At 44.4% G+C, this 21148-nt stretch overlaps 1 protein-coding gene across 6 annotated transcripts in view; it reads right to left on the bottom strand.

The window, feature by feature from the left end:
• Nucleotides 1-21148, bottom strand: part of RABGAP1L (RAB GTPase activating protein 1 like) — a 252573-nt gene that overhangs the window by 20366 nt on the left and 211059 nt on the right. The gene's annotated exons all lie outside the window — the stretch shown is intronic.

The following is a 21148-nucleotide window of genomic DNA, read 5'->3' on the forward strand; positions in this document are numbered from 1 at the left end:
CAGGGAAACAGTGAGGCGACTACACAGAAATCACAAGCAAATTCGGTAAACAACCATGAAGAAAGGTGAAGTCCCAGACAGCTTGATTTCTGGGAAACCACAGCTTCAACTTAAATCAAGGTACATCAAGAACACCTGTGTTTTTTTAAACAAAGCACAGAGATCCTGTGCTTTACTTTCACCTTTTAGTTGGGCACCCTGTGCTACATGAGCGATCCCATCTTTCTCTGGAGACTTTGATAGCATGACTGTCCCCACCATACAACAACAAGCCAGCCCTGCTAAGTGTTGGCTGGCAGCCGGAGAGATCCCGAACATGATGCAGCATCATGACTTGTAAACATATGCTTTTCCTGGATCTGTTATATATATATATATATGTCTGTTCCTCTTGCCAATATCGATCGTGTCTAGCTGACTCCTGGTGTGAGGACATGCCACTGTCACCTTGCCTTAGGGCAAAACATTGCTGCCACTGAGCAGAGATACGAGTTTATGTGTACTTTTGGGTGTTGTTTTTCCCTTTATTGGTTTTCAACCTAATACCTCCTTCCTCTGCGATACAGGAAGGGACCAAGCAAGTTCTCAGCATCACTGCAGAGGCCTCTGGGAAGTACAGGTAGAAAAAGTGAAACCCATGATCTGCAAAGCACAGTGACAGTGAGCATGAATAAAGCAGCACTAACACCCACAGTTACTGATGTAATATTAAACCAACCCCCCTAAACAAAGCAAAGAGAAAAGGGTAAACATAAAAACATGAAGCACTTTGGACAAACACAGAAGACAGTTTCACTTTGTTGACTTTTAATAGTGCAAAACACAATGAAATGAAACTAACTCAGAGACGCTTTTGTACCTTTCAACTAAGCAACCTTAAAGATGGGAACCCCGCCCGTTTTGTCTTAGCTGCAACTTGAAACTGTTGAGGCTACTTAATATTTAAGAATAAGAAATCATTTCAGAGTAGTATTTTAAACGAAGCCAAGCAATCACACATCCGAAGCCTGATCCCTCCACGGTGCTCACTGGGATCGTATTCAGAGCAGCAGATCAAGGCTGGAGCGTTATGAGGACACCCTCCAAACCTCCTTCTCCTGGGCTGTTGTGGAGTTTTGTGCTCCAATACGCAACCAGCAGAAAATAAAGATAAATATGAGGGAGAGATTGTGGCACAGTATGGCAAAAAGGTGCAACGTTTGTCTAACTTAGAAGATGATCTATTCAACCAAAGATTTGCCTAAGTCTTGATGCTTTTCAATAAAGCCTTTAAAGTACATGTAAGAATTAAGTCTTACTACAAAGAGAGACAAGCCTCCCATTCACACAGCCACACAAATGCTTCAGTAAGAATCCCACTGTCTGAAGGAACAAGGAGATGTAAGATTTATATTTTTTTTTTGTAAATAGGGAGAAAAGAGTGGAAAGCAAAGGTAAAAACTGCACAATCACAATCCTTTCCCCCCCAGCAGTTCCCCCATGTTTATGCAGAGGTGCCGTATGCACCCAGCCCGGTGCCAGCTGTCAGGGACTGTCTCCACTGACCACCGCAGCCACCACCAACAGCTTCGCCTTTACAGCTGCCCAGAGCAGCATCACCATTTTCCCTTTAACCACAAGATCTGCTTAAATTACTTGTGAACAAAAATCGTAGTTCTCTCTATAGTCCACAAGATACAGGCAAAATACAGCATAAAGGTAACGATGTAAGTGACTCTTACCGAGAGAGGAGGAGGGATATAAAGCACTGCTGTGACCCAAATGCCTCTGCTGAGCACTGTGCCACAGCTGTCCCTCACCAGGCTGAGCCTGTGCCTGAAGAGGTGACCGCTGCTTCTTGGCGACAGCCTCACACGCAGCAGCAGCTCTCCTTCCTCATTTTTTAAATGTTAACTTTTTAAGCTGCATGAGAGGAGCCTTATTTCTCTGGTTTCATCTTATTTTCTTATTGAGATGAGGAAGAATTTAACTTGCACAGAGTCTCTCTGGCACTTAATCATCTGCTTCAACACCACCAGAAACTAACCTGTACACCTCACATCAAAAACCTTAGGAAAGCAGGGGAGAACGAGAGTCGGACGCTTCATTTAACTCTGCTCTCCACTGTCTTCACAGCCCCTGCTCCCACTCGCTGACAATTAACCATTTCTTAATGCCTGGTAACTCTTCCCGCCACCTGTTCTTATCTGTCCATTCTCCTTTACTTTCTTAAATTTTAATTCATAGCAGCTCTGTGGCTGCATGAGGGATAAAGTGTCTCTTTCACCACCACAGGAGCTGCCCACAAACACTGCGGCCGTGACCTGGGATAAGGGACATGCCCGGTATGTGCTCCAGCAAGCAAACAGCCTGGCAACACTTTCCTACCCATGATAACAGTCAGTAATACCTGAAACAGGGATCAAATCACAAAAGGAGTAAGCATCAGGGTGTAAGGAAGTATCTTGTGACACAGAAAATGGCTTCTGTGCTTGCTGAAAGAATATCAACTTCTGTGCATTAGTATCTATTTATGCTACAACTTTTAACTGCAAAGTACTTAAACTCAGTGAAAGTCTATCCTAAGGGTTGGGGGTGGAGGAGAAAATTCCTATTAGGAAACCAGTCCATACTAATCCACTTATCCCATAAAATATAAACTTGAGCAGGTATGCTTAATAACTTTGGCAGGGACTATGCTTCACTGTTACTGTCTATTCAGCCACATTACTCAAAGGAGTCTGATAATTTATTACAGCACTTTCTTCTGGGTATACACTAATAAACGAAAAAAAATATATTTAAAAGCCCATTTCCATATTCCCCAATTTAAATCCCTGAAACGGTTTGTGAATTCAACAAGGGACTTCTCTGTAAGCCCTTTTGTAAGTAAGCGCAGAGCACTAGCTATGCTTCAATCTTCATGGATTGCTCCTGAACAAAGTGTGCTCATAAATTTTCTGTAAAAGCTTCTGCAATATTGATTTCTTCTTTCTTTAACACCATCGGGTATATTGGCTAGAACCGACGGTTATCAAATTTAGGAGACTCTTATGGTTTATAAACATTGCTCATCTGTTTATCTCAGTATCTTATCTCCTTGACTCATTTTATTTTATCGTGTTCAAGCATAAAATCACGTCACAACTAGTCGTACGTTCAGAAAAAGCCATGCGGAGCATCTTAATAAAACATCCACGCAGAAGAACTGAACAAGCAAAACCTCTTCCTGAGGAAACCCAACAGGCTAGTGCACTGAACGCTTGAAGGACTCACTGCAGTGAGGCGATACCTGGCAGGTGAGAAACAAAAATACTTTTGTTTTCAGCTGCCCTCCTGTTCAGCCCAGGCTGGGAAGATCCGCTTCACCTTCCCTGGCAATGCTGCACGCTGGCGGCGTGCCGAGCATCGGCATCCGCTCAGCGCCGGGAGACCCCTCCCTCCTTCTGCAATTCCTTCAGCTGTTTACAGACAGTTCAGCCTGACCTCGCTGGACTAATAAATCACACATCTACGGCTCTTCCCTCCGAAATGTTTTATTGCTCTAATGAAGCACGAGCACTCAGAGGAGGTAGTTATCATTATGTTCATTTGACAGACAAGGAAATGGAAGCAGAGATGTAAAATGATTTCCTGAACATATTGAAGACAGGCAGAGGCTGATCCAGACAGAAAAATCCTATTACCTGATTCCTAATTTCCAGCACCGCCACAATGCCAGACTGAGCAGTATCTCCTTCCCAGATTCCCGCTTCTTTTCTCTATCTAGCACTGCATAAACACTCCAAGAATATATTGTCCCATCACACTAACAATGTAACCAATCTTCTGTGATCTCTGCACTCTTAATATTTTTCCTCCCTAGTTCTCACCTCAAATGTGGAAGGAAAAAAAAAAGAAGAAAAAAGCCAATTAACAAAATGTGCAATGCTTTCCTTTCCCATTTTTGAAGCCGGTGACTGACTTTCTGTCTCGCTGGCGATGGATTTGCTTGGTATGTCTGACTGAGGTGGGGGACGGGCACCCCCCCCCCAAGCAGGGGTTGTGCTGGTGAGCAATGCGGGAGACCCCGCGCTGGCTTTGGGCAAGCGCCGACAGCGACCGCCGGCCGCAGCCCAGCTCCCGGTTTGCTTCATCCACCGCACGCGTCCCGGGCTGCGGTGCCCGTGAGGTGGCCAGGCCCTCCCCATGAGGTGGCCAGGCCCTCCTCGTGGCTGCAAAGCGGGCCGCTTCCAGGCACAGGTGACAGGGCCAGGACGTGTCCCTCAGCCCTGGCCCAGCCCTGGCCCGCAGACAGGAGCGCCGGCTGCGGGAGGCCCTCACAAACCACCGCGGCCTCTGCCCCTCTCCAGGAGATACCAGTTACGCTTCTGCCTAATTCATTTTCTTCGCATTATCATTTAAAACAATATCAAAAGCAAGTAAATTTCAAAGCGGCGCTTGCTTCTGCGAAGCGTGTCATGTGAGGGCTGTAAGCTTTGAACAGAACCTCACACAGCAGATTAGCAACAAATTTCAGATCACGAGCATCGTCTCAGTTCACCCTCACCGTTGTTGTATCAATTTGTTCTAGTTAATACTTCATATTTAAAATGACCAAATCAGGTTCAAGGAAGGATAATATAGCTCTATTTAAACACTTCATTAGGCCAAATTGAGGCTTTAATAAAACAAAAACATACAAAGAAAATAACTCGGTGCTCTCCTGCTCTGTGCAGCCATTGCTACGGATAACTGTATCACCCTTTTCTTCAAATGCAGTTGCCAAAAGGCATGAAGAAGTATCTTGCAATGTCTATCACTGGGAATAAGACTCAGAAGTAGATAAGAAATTTGGTTTTCTTTTGGGAGGATGCAGTGATGGCACAGAAAGAACAAAACCCACAGTAACACGTTGATACAACGGACTCGTCTCTTGGATTAGACTTTAAAGGGGGTGAGTGGGACTTCATATTTAGATATTATGCAATACAATCAGAACGACTGTATCTACACTGAGGTGCCACAAGCATGAAATCTGAGAGGAAACAGGACAAATCAAAATTTCTCACGAAACTCTGTTTGCGCTGGGTAGTCTGTAGAGAAGAAAATCTGCAGCACTCATTTGCAGAAAAAATGTAGGGATTAAAATCAGCTGCTACCTAAAGCAAATTCACAAGCTGGAACACAGCTTGAGGAATTCCCACTTCTCCTTTTGTCACTGTGTGGTGAAGGGCACACTGGTAACAACCTGTTTCACCGCAGGTTTGAAATCGAGTGGAACAGCCCTCATCAGCATCTCACCTCACAACAGCATCACATTCAGGCCCAGACATCCCCCACTCTAAAATACATCATGAATCATAGAATCTTCATGGTTGGAAAGGACCTTTGAGATCATCGAGTCCAACCAAACAACCTACACTCTCTGCCACTAGAGCATGCCCTGAAGTGTCACATCTAGACGTTTCTTAAACACCTCTAGGGATGGTGACTCAACCACCTCCCTGGGCAGGCTGTTCCAGTGCCTGACCACTCTTTCAGTAAAGTAATTCTTCCTAATATCTAATCTAAACCTCCCCTGCCGCAACTTCAGACCATTTCCTCTGGTCCTGTCATTATTCCCCTGGGAGAAGAGGCCAACACCCACCTCTCTCCAGCCTCCTTTCGGGTAGTTGTAGAGGGCAATGAGGTCTCCCCTCAGCCTCCTCTTCTCCAAGCTAAACATACCCAGCTCCCTCAGCCTCTCCTCGTATGACCTGGTCTCCAGACCCCTCACCAGCCTGGTAGCTCTCCTCTGGACACGCTCCAGCACTTCTATGTCCCTCTTGTACAGGGGGGCCCAGAACTGAACACAGTACTCCAGGTGAGGCCTCACCAGTGCCGAGTACAGAGGCACCATCACTTCCCTGCTCCTGCTGGCCTACAAGCCAGAATGCTGTTGGCCCTCTTGGCCACCTGGGCACACTGCTGGCTCATGTTAAGCTGGCCGTCCACCAGCACCCCCAGGTCCTTTTCTGCTGGGCAGCCTTCCAGCCACTCTTCCCCAAGCCTGTAGCGTTGCTTGGGATTGTTGTGACCGAAATGCAGGACCCAGCACTTGGCCTTATTAAACGTCATACAGGTTATAATAGGTTAATAACGTCATATGAGGTTATTAAACCTCATAAATCTCATCTAACCCCTGGGTTCGGGGCGGCATGATCAAAAAAGTTTCTGTGAAGCAGCCTCTCTGATGTCATCTGATTGCAGCATGATCCTCATCGCAGCCTGGCTTTGGATGAAGGTGGCTCCACAGTGCTGTTACTCGCTCAAGCTCGTGTGTTACACGCAGCACAATAAAAGCCCCAAGTGTCAGATGCTGTTTTACCATCTATGCCGGCAGGAAGGAGATGTTCCCTGAAATTCCTTGGAAATGTACATTGTGTTGGAGAGATTGTCTGCTTCACGCGTGCCCATCTGAATGCCTGCTGCAGAACAACATCTCTCTGCACCTCGCCTTTGGGAAAAAGAATGGATAGAAATGCTCTTTTTATATCAGCAAAGCAGCTTGCTCCACACCAGCACACCCAAGTATCCCTTCCTTGCCAGGGGAGAGTTTTGTTCCTCCTGCAACACCACCTCGTTGCCAGCTCTGTAGGTGTTAAGACCTCCTGAAGACAGTCTTCAGGATAACACAAATCTAATTTGAAAGCTGGCTGGAGGCAAAGGAAATCAGCTTTGCTGTGAGTTTTTATTTTTATTTAATTCTTCCATATGAGTCCATTATCAAAATACTTCAGTTGCAACTGAGACACCCACAGGAACTTATAAAAAGAGGGAAAAGGCAGGTTGCAAGATTTACAGAGTACCTGCACAATTTGCTGTGATTCAAAATGGCAGCGGCCCCAGTCAGTGATGCTGGATGATTTCTAGCACCAGATCCTTTTGTCAGATTTTAATCTCTACAGTGTACTTCCATTCATCTAAACCTGCTGAACCTGGCATAACACATTGTTCTTCCATAGCCCTGCTGTTTTAAAGATCTGCTTAGTTAGGCTCAATTAGCAATACAGATAACCAAGTTAAAAGAGTAAGCTCAGACCGAGAGATATTCAATAAGCCTCATTGTACAGCAATCCAGTGGCAACCCAGGAAAAGAGAACGAAATTCAGATTCCCTGAACTGTAGCTCTAAACAGCGGCGTGTACTTTAGCACTCACCACAGTGCTTGTGTTTGAGAGGCACATATATTGACTGCAGGGGAATCTGCATTTTAAACATAAGGGCTCAAGGAAAGTGTGTTCTGCCTTGTGGCAGAGCTTCTTCAAAACACTGCTTTTCAGATCCCCAAATTGGTTTTCAGCATTCAAAAATTCATTTTCACTTTGAGATATGGAGGGCTTATTATCCACTTCAACTCTATTTGTTTTAGCAAAAAAAAAAGAGACGCCCTGAGTGGCTCAAAAACAGTGCTTGGAAATGGCTGATTATTTGATATACTTGCAGCTGATGTCAGGCAGCTCACCCAGACAAAAAGTGCTTCCTCTCGCGTACAGATAAGGGCTTTAGCATTGAGGTGCACGCCGTGAAAGGAAACAGCTATATCCACTTTGTCAGCAAGCACTCGTTTTGCATTTAAATTGGCTCTGGTCAACAGGAATATTGTTGTTAAGGATACCAATATTTGAAACACTCTAGATGAAAAATATCTGGGTCCAGGCCATTTTTATTATCTGGCATAACTTAACAAGTGCCTGAACAATGAGATCTCTGCTACAAAAGACCATATAGGCTAAATGAAACTACCTATATATCCTGAGGCCACAGATGAGGATCAGGTAACAGGGAACTGACACTCTGAGCGCCCTGCTCTGTAAAACACAGTTGTTACGAACAGCAGCAGTTTTTCTATTGCAGAATTTATTCTTTGGTTTGTACCTCATAACATAACAGTTCCAAGGGGTTTTGTCTGCCTTACACACATACACCTCTTGGTATTCAGCATTCGGTGCTGAATCCTCGGTGACTATGCAAAATCAGACCCTTGGCTCTCTCCATTTTGAGGGACATCATTCACTCTGATTTAGATCTGCCCGCAACAATTTTAGAGCTTTGCTTGTACTTCTTGGCACATCACAGCAATAGAAGAGAAGGGCGAGCGGGAAGACAAGTGAGGTCTTCACCACCATCCCTGTGACAACACAATCAGAAATTCAGGAAAAAGTCCCCAGTGATTTTCTTGCATCACTCAGCAAAAAACCAACCCATTCCCAATACAGAAAGTAGCTAAGCTGTCTTAGGGTTCTCTTTCCGACCTCGTTTATAGGATGCTGAAACTAACACGGTCCTAGCTCACTATCATGCAATAAGGGAAAATTGCCAACACAAGGCTAGCAACTGGTCAGTAACCAGGTTCAAAATATTGTGTTATCAAGGTTGTAAAGCCTGTTCCATTGAACACATTTAGTCCACAGAGTCCACAGCTTCCAGATAATAAACCTCTGGCTGAATACATCTTCCGAAACCTGCCACGAGACTGGCGAAACCAGTTGCCTGTCCTGACTGTGCTGAGTTATCAAGCCATGTCTTGTCTCCTGTCACACTCTGTGCCCAGCACAAGACGAAAACAAAAATTATACTTCCTGAGATGGAGGACAGGTGCTAGATCACAACTCTGGACTGTATGCCCCGGCAAACCATACCCATCAGTAAAGAACCTCACAGTATTCTTTGAGCACATGTTCTATGTGTCAATATTATTCACAATCAATTCTTTGTTGCAGTACCAAGAAAACTGTAATGCTGTCACACTTCAAATTTGCAAGTCTGTTTCAATGCACAGTCAGGCTTCTCTGATGTGGGGTGAGGTGCTTGATGCTGAAACACTTCTCATTACTTTTACAAATATTTCAAATCCACAAGTTACTAAGAGCAATTACTTTTTAGTGTGTTACTCCACTAGCAGAAAATAGATACATTTTCTGTATTAAAGCTGAACCATCATACACTTACATTCAGGACTCTACGATCACTTCATAGAATCATAGAATCATAGGGTTGGAAGGGACCTCTGGAGATCATCTAGTCCAACCCCCCTGCCAGAGCAGGGTCACCTAGAGCAGGTTACACAGGAACACGTCCAGGTGGGTTTTGAATGTCTCCAGAGATGGAGACTCCACCACCTCTCTGGGCAGCCTGTTCCAGTGCTCTGCCACCCTCAGGGTAAAGAAGTTCCTCCTCATGTTTAGGTGGAACTTCCTATGTTCCAGTTTGTGCCCATTGCCTCTTGTCCTGTCCCCGGGCACCACTGAAAAGAGCCTCGCCCCATCGTCCTGACACCCACCCTTTAAGTATTTATAAGCGTTGATAAGGTCCCCCCTCAGACGTCTTTTTTCCAGACTGAAGAGACCCAAATCCCTCAGCCTTTCCTCATAAGAGAGGTGTTCCAGTCCCCTAATCATCTTTGTAGCCCTCCGCTGCACCCTTTCCAGCAGTTCCCTGTCCCTCTTGAACCGGGGAGCCCAGAACTGGACACAGTACTCCAGGTGCGGCCTCACCAAGGCAGAGTAGAGGGGGAGGATGACCTCCCTTGACCTGCTGGCCACGCTCCTCTTGATGCACCCCAGGATGCCATTGGCCTTCTTGGCCACAAGGGCACATTGCTGGCTCATGGTCATCCTGTTGTCCACCAGGACTCCCAGGTCTCTTTCCACAGAGCTGCTCTCCAGCAGGTCAGCACCCAACCTGTACTGGTGCATGGGGTTGTTCCTCCCCAGGTGCAGCACCCTACACTTGCCCTTGTTGAACTTCATAAGGTTTCTCTCTGCCCAGATCTCCAACCTGTCCAGGTCTCTCTGTATGGTGGCACAGCCTTCCGGTGTGTCAGCCACCCCACCCAGCTTGGTGTCATCAGCAAACTTGCTGAGGGTGCACTCTATCCCCTCATCCAGGTCATTGATGAATATATTGAAGGGGACTGGACCCAGTACTGACCCCTGGGGAACACCACTCGTCACTGGTCTCCAACTAGACTCTGTGCCCCTAATCACAACCCTCTGAGCTCTATCTTTCAACCAGTTTTCTATCCACCCCACTGTCCATTCATCTAACCCACACTTCCTAAGCTTCCCTATGAGGATGCTGTGGGAGACCGTGTCAAACGCCTTGCTTAAGTCAAGGTAGACCACATCTACCGCCCTCCCCTCATCTATCCATCTAGTCATGCCATCGTAGAAGGCTATCAGGTTAGTCAGACATGATTTCCCCTTGGTGAATCCATGCTGAGTACTTCTGATAGCTTTCCTTTCCTCCACGTGCCTTGAGATGACACCCAGAACGAGCTGTTCCATCATCTTTCCAGGGATGGAGGTGAGGCTGACCGGCCTGTAGTTCCCCGGCTCCTCCTTCTTGCCTTTCTTGAAGACTGGAGTGACATTGGCTTTCCTCCAGTCCGCAGGCACCTCGCCTGTTCTCCAGGACCTTTCAAAGATGATGGAGAGCGGCCCAGCAATGACTTCTGCCAGCTCCCTCAGCACTCTCGGGTGCATCCCATCAGGGCCCATGGACTTGTGAATATCTAGATGATCTAATTGGTCCCTCACTCGCTCCTCCTCAACCCAAGGGAAGTCGTCTTCTTTCCCTGTTACTTTATTCAATGCCTGGGACTCCTGAGGGCTGGGCCGAGCAGAAAAGACCGAAGCAAAGAAGGCATTCAGTAACTCTGCCTTCTCCACATCCTCCGTCACCATGACTCCTGCCTCATTCAGCAGTGGGCCTACAACTTCCCTGGTCTTCCTTTTGCTTCCAATATACTTGTAGAAGCTCTTTTTGTTGTGTTATGTGTTATGTGTGTATAACATCACATAACTTCTGTTATGTGATGTTATGTGAAATACTTTTATCTATATTTCAGCAACTAACACAACTTTTACCACATCTTCTCAAAAGCCTTGCCTTTTTTCTGCTTGCCCAGCTCCATAAACGCTACTGCTAAAACCCCAAAATAAAAAATAAATTCTATAAAACCACACACTAAATAATCAGCATTTTGAAAATACAAGTGGGACAGTGTCCAACTTCCAAGATATGAGAAACGCTCACCGAAGCATTTGACTGCAATAACTAATCCTTGCCCTGCTCTGTTATCTCTGTAATCCTTCATCTGCTGAGGTTTCCCCAACAGCTTTAAATGAGGCTTCGGGTTTTGCCATATTTGCACCTTCCCACCTCTGTGGTAGCTGCAGAAGGCCTTGGCGCGGGGCTGGCAGGCGGCTGGAGGAAGGGCAGGCCAGGAGCGTTGAAAAGCACTAGTCAGCCATTAATGTGTGCGTGTCAGCGGCTGCTGGGGAGCATCCCCGGGACAGGAACAGCAGCACCGCGCGTCAGCCGCACGAGACACAAAGCAGGCGTACCAATTCACAAACCTGTATGTATAAGGCTGCTTTTTGGGTTTTAAACCTTCTGCTGTTTTAAACCGGCTGCGTTTGCCACCTCACCTGCGTGGGGACCTGCGCTCATCCATCACGTCTAGCTGAGACCCCATCAGGCTAATCAATTACCAATGAACTCAAGACCTTCCACTTTATCACCTAGCGGGGAAAATCCCAAGAGCACTGACCAAAAAAAGAAGTCTGCATCAGGCAGGAGGGGCTGAAGGTGGAAGACAAAATGTGTCCGTGCTGCCAACTTCAGCTGGAAAACCGAGCTGCTGCTGAGGAGAGCGCCCCACAAAAGAAAGGGCTCATAGAAAGGGAAAACACCCACTTTTTGCAGAAAAGGAAGCCAAGCATCAACACCTAGCTCCCACTGTTTTCACCCTCTGGTACCAACAGCCGCAAAGAAGAAAGCCCAGTTTTCTTTCCAAGCTCTCTGTCCCATTCCTCTTCCTATGGAAAGGAGGAGACCCTCAGTCTTGGGACAGCAGAATTCAGCATGCCTGACCTGCTATGGAAGCTCAACCTGAGTCTGGACATTCTGTGTGTGCTTGTTCTTCCTTACGCACTTCAGATTCTGCGATCTCCTAGGTAAAGGACAAACAAATGCCATGATTTCTTAACTTGGCATGACTTCGGTGACTCTACCTTGTAGCAAAACTACAACGCTTTGTATATACACGGAGCTTTGTCTTGGCGTAACTAAGATGCTACTCTGAAATCAAACCACCTGGATTTTTCTTAGCACAAACAAGCCTACAGCTTTAAAACATCAGTGATCAGCATAACCAACACTCCAGCCAATGTATTTCTTTTTCTAAGTTCATGTTGACACAGCTAGAAGGAAGCAATAAAGAAAAAAACGTGCGTATTGAATAGTGCATGAAAGCACAAACTGAACAAGATAAAACCCACTGAAATACATTCTCCAACTTTGACAGTGAATTTATGCTAAAGTCTTCTCAGAACTGGGTTCAAAAAAAGTGAAAATTGTTGTAGACAGTGAAGACAATATTTTTAACTAACACATTCACCTACACAAACTTTCTATTCCATCTTCTAGTAACTAAGAAATTAGGTTTCTGTAAAGAGATTAACTGCCTTTTCATCTAGTTTTAGCACTCCTTTCAAGGTTGACGAACATACTGATCATGGAGACACTGACAGAACAGGGATAAATATATTTACTTTGCATTTGCTATGATTATATACATAGCTTTACTAAGGTGTGATGTATTATATTAATGGCAATCTACAAGAAAAGACAAGTGAGGTAAGAAAGCTGAAGGCTTAGAATTCAGGAGCTTCAGGTCTTCCATTTTCACTTCACTTTCTCATCTTAATTTGATGTCTACTGAATCTAACAGATTTGAAGTGGCTGTGTCAATCTTACCTCACTCACCTGACCTGCGGGGAGACAAATAAGGTAAATGCTACTTTATTCTAATTTAACCATTTCTGCATTTAAATGTTGAAAAAAGGCCTTACAAAGTTAACTCATCAACTGCTCTTTAATTGCAAAGGTTCACACTGATATCCAACACGTCCAAGGTCATTAAAAACTAAAGACCTAATGGACCAATAACGTCTAGAAACTTATTTCAAATGGGCGTGTAATGACAGAAACAGAGTTTTTCAAGTGCCCAGAAAAACTTTTATCAGTTTTCCTGGAATTCTTTTTAAGAAGAAAATGAGGATGCTCCAGAATACTGAAATGTCCTGCTTTTGAATGTTTAATCACAAAGATTCTGTTCTTATTTATAAAATGTTTATTTGAGACATTGCTTAAATAATTCTGCCTTGATCCAATGACAATAAGAGGGCAGCAATAAGAAATGCTTTCAAACATGAAAAGAAACAGAATATAGGTTATTAATGAGAAACAAATAAAACAATAACTGAAACTAGATGTAGAACAAAAAAAGTTTGAATTCTTTCTTGAGTTTCATTAGGCTGGACTTGATTCTGGAGCATATTGAAAACAAGAGGATTCCTAAGCTTTGTTCATATGCATTAATAATTAGAGCTTGAAAATAATTATAATTCAGACGACTCATAATTGTCTGCAAAACAGCTCTGCTCTGTTAGAAACCAGGCTGCAGGTTTTTACGCAGAGCAGAAGTACTGACAGAACTAGCAGATGAGATCTCTGGTCCACCGATGTTCATTTTTAAGCAAATCCTTGAAAACAGCAGAGATTGACTTAGACCAGAAGAAAATCCTGAATTACCAATATTTAAGAACCCAAAAAATCAAACCATCTGGATGACTTTGGCTGGTTAGCTGAAACCCAGAAACCCACAGAAACACCTTGCAGAGCTGATAAGGATCCAGCAGGTAACAAGAGTAGGAATGTAACTGGTTCCACAGCGACATAATTTTATAAAATGTAGGTCCCATTTTATTCTTTATATACAGGTTCGATTGATAAAAGTAACTTCATAGTTGTAACAGTCTTCTCTAGCACTGGATTCACTATGACATGATAGATTTATTTTAAAAAACAAAACAAAATCCCCAGAAGAGTATCCAATAGCCATAAAGCATGAATTAAAAAGCTTAGGAAATGGGTCAAAAAGCCGCTGTTAAAGGGAATCATTATTCAATGACATTTTTCATTTTGGGTTAATGACATCCTGAAGGGTTCCTTCTGGGACTCATAAAGGATCCAGCACTATCAAACATTACATCAGTGGACTGGAAGTGAAAAATACAGTCCCATTAATAAAATTTGCAGATGACTCATGGATAGAAACAGCAGTAAAGAACAAGAGAAGGACCAGAAAATTGCACACATATATTTGAGTTCCTGGAAATAGCTTACCCAAATGCAACGCATCACTGTACGGACTCCTGACCAAACGTATGCAGGGCTTAACTCTACTGCAGCCCGGAGCAGTAGACCTCCAGCTTGGGTTGAACCCCTTGAAGAGATGGGATCAGTCCCAGGGAAGCACTATTTGGACCTTTGCAAAAGTTTAGAAACTTTTGCGCTCTCTGGGAAGAACCACGGGTGGGGGAACGGGAGGCAGATGCTGTGAAAGCAGCCTGCCATCAGCTGGGCAAGACGTAGCTCACCCTCCGGCCTCACTGCCTGGTGGCAAGCTGAACAAAACAACCCTTCAAAAATATGCTCATTTAATTTTTTAAATTTTTTTAATTGTAACAGCACCATTCATAACACAGCCCCACAAGCAGCTGCATTGGCACTGTTCAGGAGGCCATGCATTGTGGTGCGGGACTGGGAACAAACTGGTGTGGAGAGAAAGGCAGGAGATCTTGTCACTGAGACCCGTACTGGAATAATGCATGTAGGTCCTGGGAGATTCGGATGGGGGAAAAAAAAAAAAAAAAGAAAAAAAAAAAAGAGGATGCAGAGTAGAGCCACTGAACTGTTCTGCGCAGGGTGTAAATGCCTCTCAGCAGGAGGTTTAAGAGCTCAGGCTCCTCTGTTTGTACAAGAGAGCGCAGACAGCCGAGCTGGTCACAGCATGTAAGTACCTTCACAGGGATAAAATAAGTAATGGTACAGAATGCTGTACTTCGTCACAAAAATGTATGCCAGATCCAAGAGGGGAAGCTGAAACCAGAATGAATCTAAATGAGAAGTCAGAAACATTGTGAACAGCAAGAGATTAACAGATTACCATGGGAAAAGATACCTTCCCCACCTCCTGTTACACTCAAATGAGAGCTGGATGCTTTTCCACAAGAGCATTTAAGAGAGCTTTTAGTTTTCAAAAAACGCTACTGGAATGAAGTTGGATGAGAGAGATGAAGCTTAGATCATTGAAAGAGGAAGATCTGCCTAGCCTTGACCTCTGTGAGCCAGTGGCAGGATGAACCACGTCTCTTGCTTCCATGCACTTGAACCTCGATGCCAAACATGGGCTACACAGTGATGCTGTCAGGCTGGGATGGCACCACAGAGTGTTTAACAGGAACGGGAAAGCCATCAGACCGACATGCGCTGATGCAATACCAAAGACCAGGGCTGGGTGCAACCCAGCAGCCCCTGCCCTCCCCGCCTGCCAAAGGCCGTGACCGTCCTCTGCCCCCACACCAAAGGCTGCGGCTTCACCTCTGACAGGTTCTACTCTGCATCAATAACATCAACCAGCAAAAATGCGCCACACATTGAAGGTTTAGGACAGCAGAAAACAAATGGGATGCAATATAAAAATAAATAGCCCAAGGTATTTTAGTACCAATTAGCCATTTTCATATATAATAATAAAGGAGTGATGAAGGTCAAATAAGCCTGAAGAAGAATAAAATTATATGCCAGGTACACATCACCATAATATAAAACATATGCTTCTTCACTGTTTACCAGTTCCACATTTAGGGCTAGAGTTGTGTCTGGTAAAGAAGCACTCTGCGAGTTTTATCAGACAAGCATCTGCTCCATAATCAAGTCTGGGTTTAGTGGCAGGAGGGACCAGGAGCTTCCCCATGGCGGGTAAACTGCCTCCTCTCTGGCCTACAGGGATCTATGGACGACAGGGGTTGTATGGGTGTTTCACACCGCAGAAGCTGCGCCAGTTTTCCTAAATATGCTGGAACTTCAAGACTTAAAAACATGGGAAATCCAAGGAAGGAAGAGATTTTATTTTAATGTGTTTAGCTTTAACATCCAAGGGTGCCAACCAAGTCTTAATGAGAAAAAAATTGCAGCCAAGCTAATATTCATGTGTATTATTGTACTTTCAAATCTAAAATAAGTTAGTAAGTAAACTATAGTCTGATAAGACAATCCATTTAATTAGCTTTATATGAGCAGTTTCCTTCACCAACTTCAAATCTTGAAGAGTTTCAGAGGAAGAAGATAACATTGTGGGACTGACTCCTTAAAGCGGAATAAAAATACAGAATTTCTAAAAACAAAAGTTCAGGTGATACTTCATGTTATTTTTACTATTCCATATAAAGATGGCTCATTTGACTTTTTGGGAGATTGAAGATTTGTACTGGGAAAAGAAATTGCAGAAAAGCTAATGAAACCAGAAAGATGACAGGTATGAGTGGAGCACAGAAAATTGCTGATAATCAAAACAGTTAAAGAGTGGCTGGGTCCTGGAATCACAAAAGGGACTTGACCGATCAAGGGAAGGGAAAGACGAGAACTATTAGAGCTTTTGTTTTTCTGGATCACCTGTTTAACAAATAGAATTTGTTATTTGTTATACACATATATAAGAAAATTATTGCCGCTGCAAAGACAAAGTGAGAGGATCAGGGCAGAACCTGGCTGCTCCTGCCCCACAGAGGAGGAAGAGACGGAGGCGAGACATTCTGAGAGCAGGATCCCTCCTTCTGCTGGGAAGGGAAGAGCGCAGCAGAGGATTGTATCTGCTGGGAAGAGCCAGTTCTCGTAACAGCGACCACCCAAACTCCCTTATTCCTCCTCTGGCAGTAGCAACAGCAGCAGCGCGCCAGCGGCAATGCCACCCAGGGAAAGACGGTCTTCAAAGGCTCAAATGCTGCCAGCTCCTCCCCACTGCAAGACTCCACACGAGGCAGAAATAGAGACTCATTGAAAAAATTAGATTGGAAGGGCTCTCCAGTGGGCATATAGACCAACCTCCTGCTCAGGTAGGGAGAGGTACAAAGTCAGAGCGTGCTGCTCATGAAAGTCTCCAAGAATGGAGATGCCAGGCCTCCCTGGGCAGAACTGCTTTATTTCCCTGATCTGAGCCACAATTTGCTTTGCTGCAAATCGTGACCATTTCTTATTGTCCTGTCACTCACTGCATGCCTCTGAGAAGAGTTTGGCTCCATCCTCTCTAGGACCTTCTTTTAGGTGGCAGGAGGCTGCAATTAGATCCCTTCTGAGCTTTTTCTTCTACCAGTTAAGCTGTCCCAACCCTTTCATCCTCGCCCCATGCGGCTGCCCCTGCCTTCCCAGTGTCCCTCTGGTGGACTCGCTCTAGGTTGTGAATATCCTTTTCTCTGTCGGGGCTCAAGACTGGATTCAGCGTGTGAGACGCAGCCTCACAACTGCTGGGTGGATGGGAATAACCATTTCTCTTGACATAGTGGCTGTGCTCTTGGTAATGCCGCCTGGTGCACAGCTAGCCTTCCTCACCGCTGGGGCGTGCGCCTCACTCACATTAATTGTCATCCACCATGACTCCTAACACTCTTTCTGCATTGATGCTATCCAGGCATTTGGTCCCCATCCTGCACAGACAATGGAGTTAATTCCTCCCCTGGGAGGAACCCGGGGAGGTTTTGGAACCTCAGAAGGTTCCTCTCAGCCCACCCCTGCTGAGGTTCCTCTGAATGGCACACCCACCTTCCTGCGTGCCCAGCGCTCACCCTCAAGCTTTTATGACTTGAAAACCAAGTTTTTGCCATTGAAAAGCAGGGCGCATCCTGAGGATGTTAAACAGTATCAGCCCTCAAACCACCATTCAGCCAGCTGCCGGTTAGACTTTCACCCACTGACCACTACGCCCTGCGCTCCTGCCAGGCCGCTCAGTTTTTCCACCCACTTTGCAGTTCACCCACCCTCTGCGAACCTCCTCAGTCTGGCTTCGATGGGAAATCGAGAGCCTGGAAATCATCACGGCAGAGTCTGCCGGCGGGTAACCATGAATTGCTTCTATGAAATGGCTGATAATTCGCTTGAACAGAGAGCTAAACACAACAAGGCAGGCAGGCAAATGAAAATACAATGAAGCTTTCCAGAAGAATGTCCTTCAACTCCAGATTAAGAGGATTATACCACTTAGTATACCATTTTTACAACCCCTTGGGTCCAAGTTTTCTGCAAATAAGTTGAGAATGGAAATTTTTTAGAGTAAAGCTACTCAATTCTTGCACAAACTACACAGCAGTCTACTTTTATAAGCTGCTTTGCCTGTCTGTGCGAAATAGTTTCAGAATAACTTGAAATCTTGAAAGCAAGACCACACAGCAAAACAACCGTGTGTCATGGTCACACTGCAATATGACTAATTTTATTAAAATATATGTTGGAGGATTGCTATCATACAGTGTTGCTTTGGAGCACATTTAACAAAAAACTTATCTCGATCATCTACATCTTGTTTAATTGTCTGGTATTTAAGTGCATCAAAGCAATGCTACAAAACCCCTGCTACGCTTTCCAATGAAAAATTCACATTTCCATTGACATGTGTTCCCATTGATGGGACCTGGAGAACAGCAGATAATTCTGATTTTCCTCATTAAGTTCATTACCTGCGCAGCACCGGACGTGTCAGAAGGTTACGCAGGGCTGACCTGAAGGACAAGCGACCCACAGCAGGTTTCATCGGGGCCTGGCCTGGTTTCGGAACTAACCCTTTGCCGTTTCATGCCGGAACACGTGCCTCTCCCCTCTGAGCAAGAGAGGCTCCCGTGCACCCTGACCGATTGCTTAACCCAAATTAACTATGAGTTACTAGTTGCAAGATTTCTGGAACTACAACAATACCATCCTTGGCATCCAAACTGCGGAACAGGACGAAAGCCTTTAAAGAACTTTTTTTTTTTTTTAAGCTTTTCTCTTCCTTTAAAAATAAATGAAACCCAGATTTTGCAAACAAACAGATGAATCCCAGATTGCAAAAATTCCTGTCCTATTAGCACGAACTCTCAAAATAAACAAAAACTCTGCAAATTCTTTCTGCAGAATTTTACTTTATGTACTGTACATACCTTTCTGCCATCTGGTAAAATGACCCGGACAGAGTCAACAGGATTTGCCCCAACTTATCCCAACTGGCAGTTTGTCCCACGGTTAAACATAGCAGCAGAGAACTGAAAGAAACTTTCTGAGTCATCGTGTCTCATCCCGTAGTAGTGCAGGCTCCCACGCACTGTCTAATCCTATCATAATCCCATCAAGCTTCATCTTAAACCTCCTCAGGTTGTTTGCACCATTATTTGCTTAGTTAATACACTTGAAAACCATTTAAAAGAGTAGCTAAGTATTTCCAATGTAAACCCTGCAAAAACCACATTTCTTAACTTATTTACTAGTACATAATGCGCTGAAATGCGTTAATACTCTTTGATTAAGGACAAAAAAAAGAGTTGGTAAGAACATGTGCGTACACTAAGACAATCATTAAGATCTTATAAATAATAGTAACAATGATACTGTTCCCTCCCACGGTTGTTCCACGTAAGTATCTCTGTTTACTAGGAGAGAAGTAGTTCATTCATAGAGAATTTTTTTTTTTTTTAGAAGTTATTTCATCACATTTTCAGAGTGGCAAAATCAGGCGGAGCTGTAAGGTAGTGGTCTTCACAACAGTTACTCTCTCCTCCAGCCACTCGCAGCTGATCTGGAGGAATCAAGAGATACATAGCGCAATGTCTGTTACTTTTCCTCCGAAGCTATACAGAATTTAAGAGGCCATCACCAAGCCCAGTTAAGCAGTACTTTTCAAAGATTTAAATTACAGGGCAAGCCATCCATGAAACGTTTTCTTGCCACAAAGGTTTTAAACAGCTGCAGTACTGGCTCCAGAACATGCAAGTAGTTGAGGGCAGGAGGCATCAGGAAGCCCCACTGTCATCATCCTTTGCTCTGAGGGACTCATCCGAAGGGCCTCTCCTAGCCCATCAGTGCGTGCCTGGCTCCTGTTGGACCTACTGCAACACAGGAAAGATGCTACTCGGGGCTACCAGTCCAAATAATCAATGCTGCCATAGCAATCCACTAAGGCGAAAAAAGAGAAAAGACTGTGGCTGGACAATGAATTAAGATACGCTACATATTTAAAAATATCCAGTGTGGAAGAAGTATGCAACTCCTAATATGCTGGTTTAATTAAAGCCTACTTGGAGACCGATTTCCAACCAGGTCATATTAAAGTACACAGTTTTGAGTACACTGGACTTCCAGATTTATTAGCTTACTGTTCTAACAGAGTTTGTAAATTCTAGCATAGAGGAGGCCAGAGAGAGAAAAAGGCCCGAGAATATAAGGGACTGGGCAGAACTCTGTTTTAGATCCGGAGGTCTGTAGGAGACGAGTTCACACACCCGAGATTTCTGGAGCAAGGAAAGGCAGAAAAACCCAAGCAGGAGATATGCGTAAAGAGGTTTTACACGAGATACCAACAAAGCAAATTTTGGTGAGAACACCTCCCTTTGTCACAGCTTAATGAGCTACCTGGATACAAACACATGTACAGACCAAAATCTGCAAACGCGAATGCTCAATTGGTTGCTAAATAATTAGCCTGATATGTATTTAGACTGAAATTCTAACTGTATCTGCTTTCAAGTTAAGCTCAACCCCTATAGATGCGTTTTTATTTTCAAAGACTTCTTTTGACTGCTCCTAGGTGGACTGGCTCACACATGGGCTGTAGAATTTGAGACCAAAGATGAATTCTGGCACCAGACTTCAGAGTCAAAACGTAGCTCCCTCCAAGTGCTGGGATCTCCATGAGGGAGGAAGATGCCCATGCTATACATGCCATTTACATAAAGATATAGGCTATTTATGAAAAAAGGAAGTGGATGTTTAACTAAAAAAATTTAACAGATATTTATGCTGATTTCATAAGAACATATAAAAGTGTTTAATCACCATTCCCATGCAAGGGACAGGTTCTCTTAGTTTTAGTGATGACAGTGACCTACATCCCAGACCCGGGATATACATTGAGCATCTGGCCCAAATCTTTAACTGACATGCTAAAACACATCATTGTGTTTAGATCATTTAGCGCTGATTTCACGGTTAGATAAGTTCAGTCATTTGCCAGTTTAATTATTATTTCAATTGTTTCAATATTATTTTAAAAATA

The sequence above is a fragment of the Chroicocephalus ridibundus genome, chromosome 8, assembly GCF_963924245.1.
Source record: "Chroicocephalus ridibundus chromosome 8, bChrRid1.1, whole genome shotgun sequence".
NCBI classification, from domain to species: domain Eukaryota; kingdom Metazoa; phylum Chordata; class Aves; order Charadriiformes; family Laridae; genus Chroicocephalus; species Chroicocephalus ridibundus.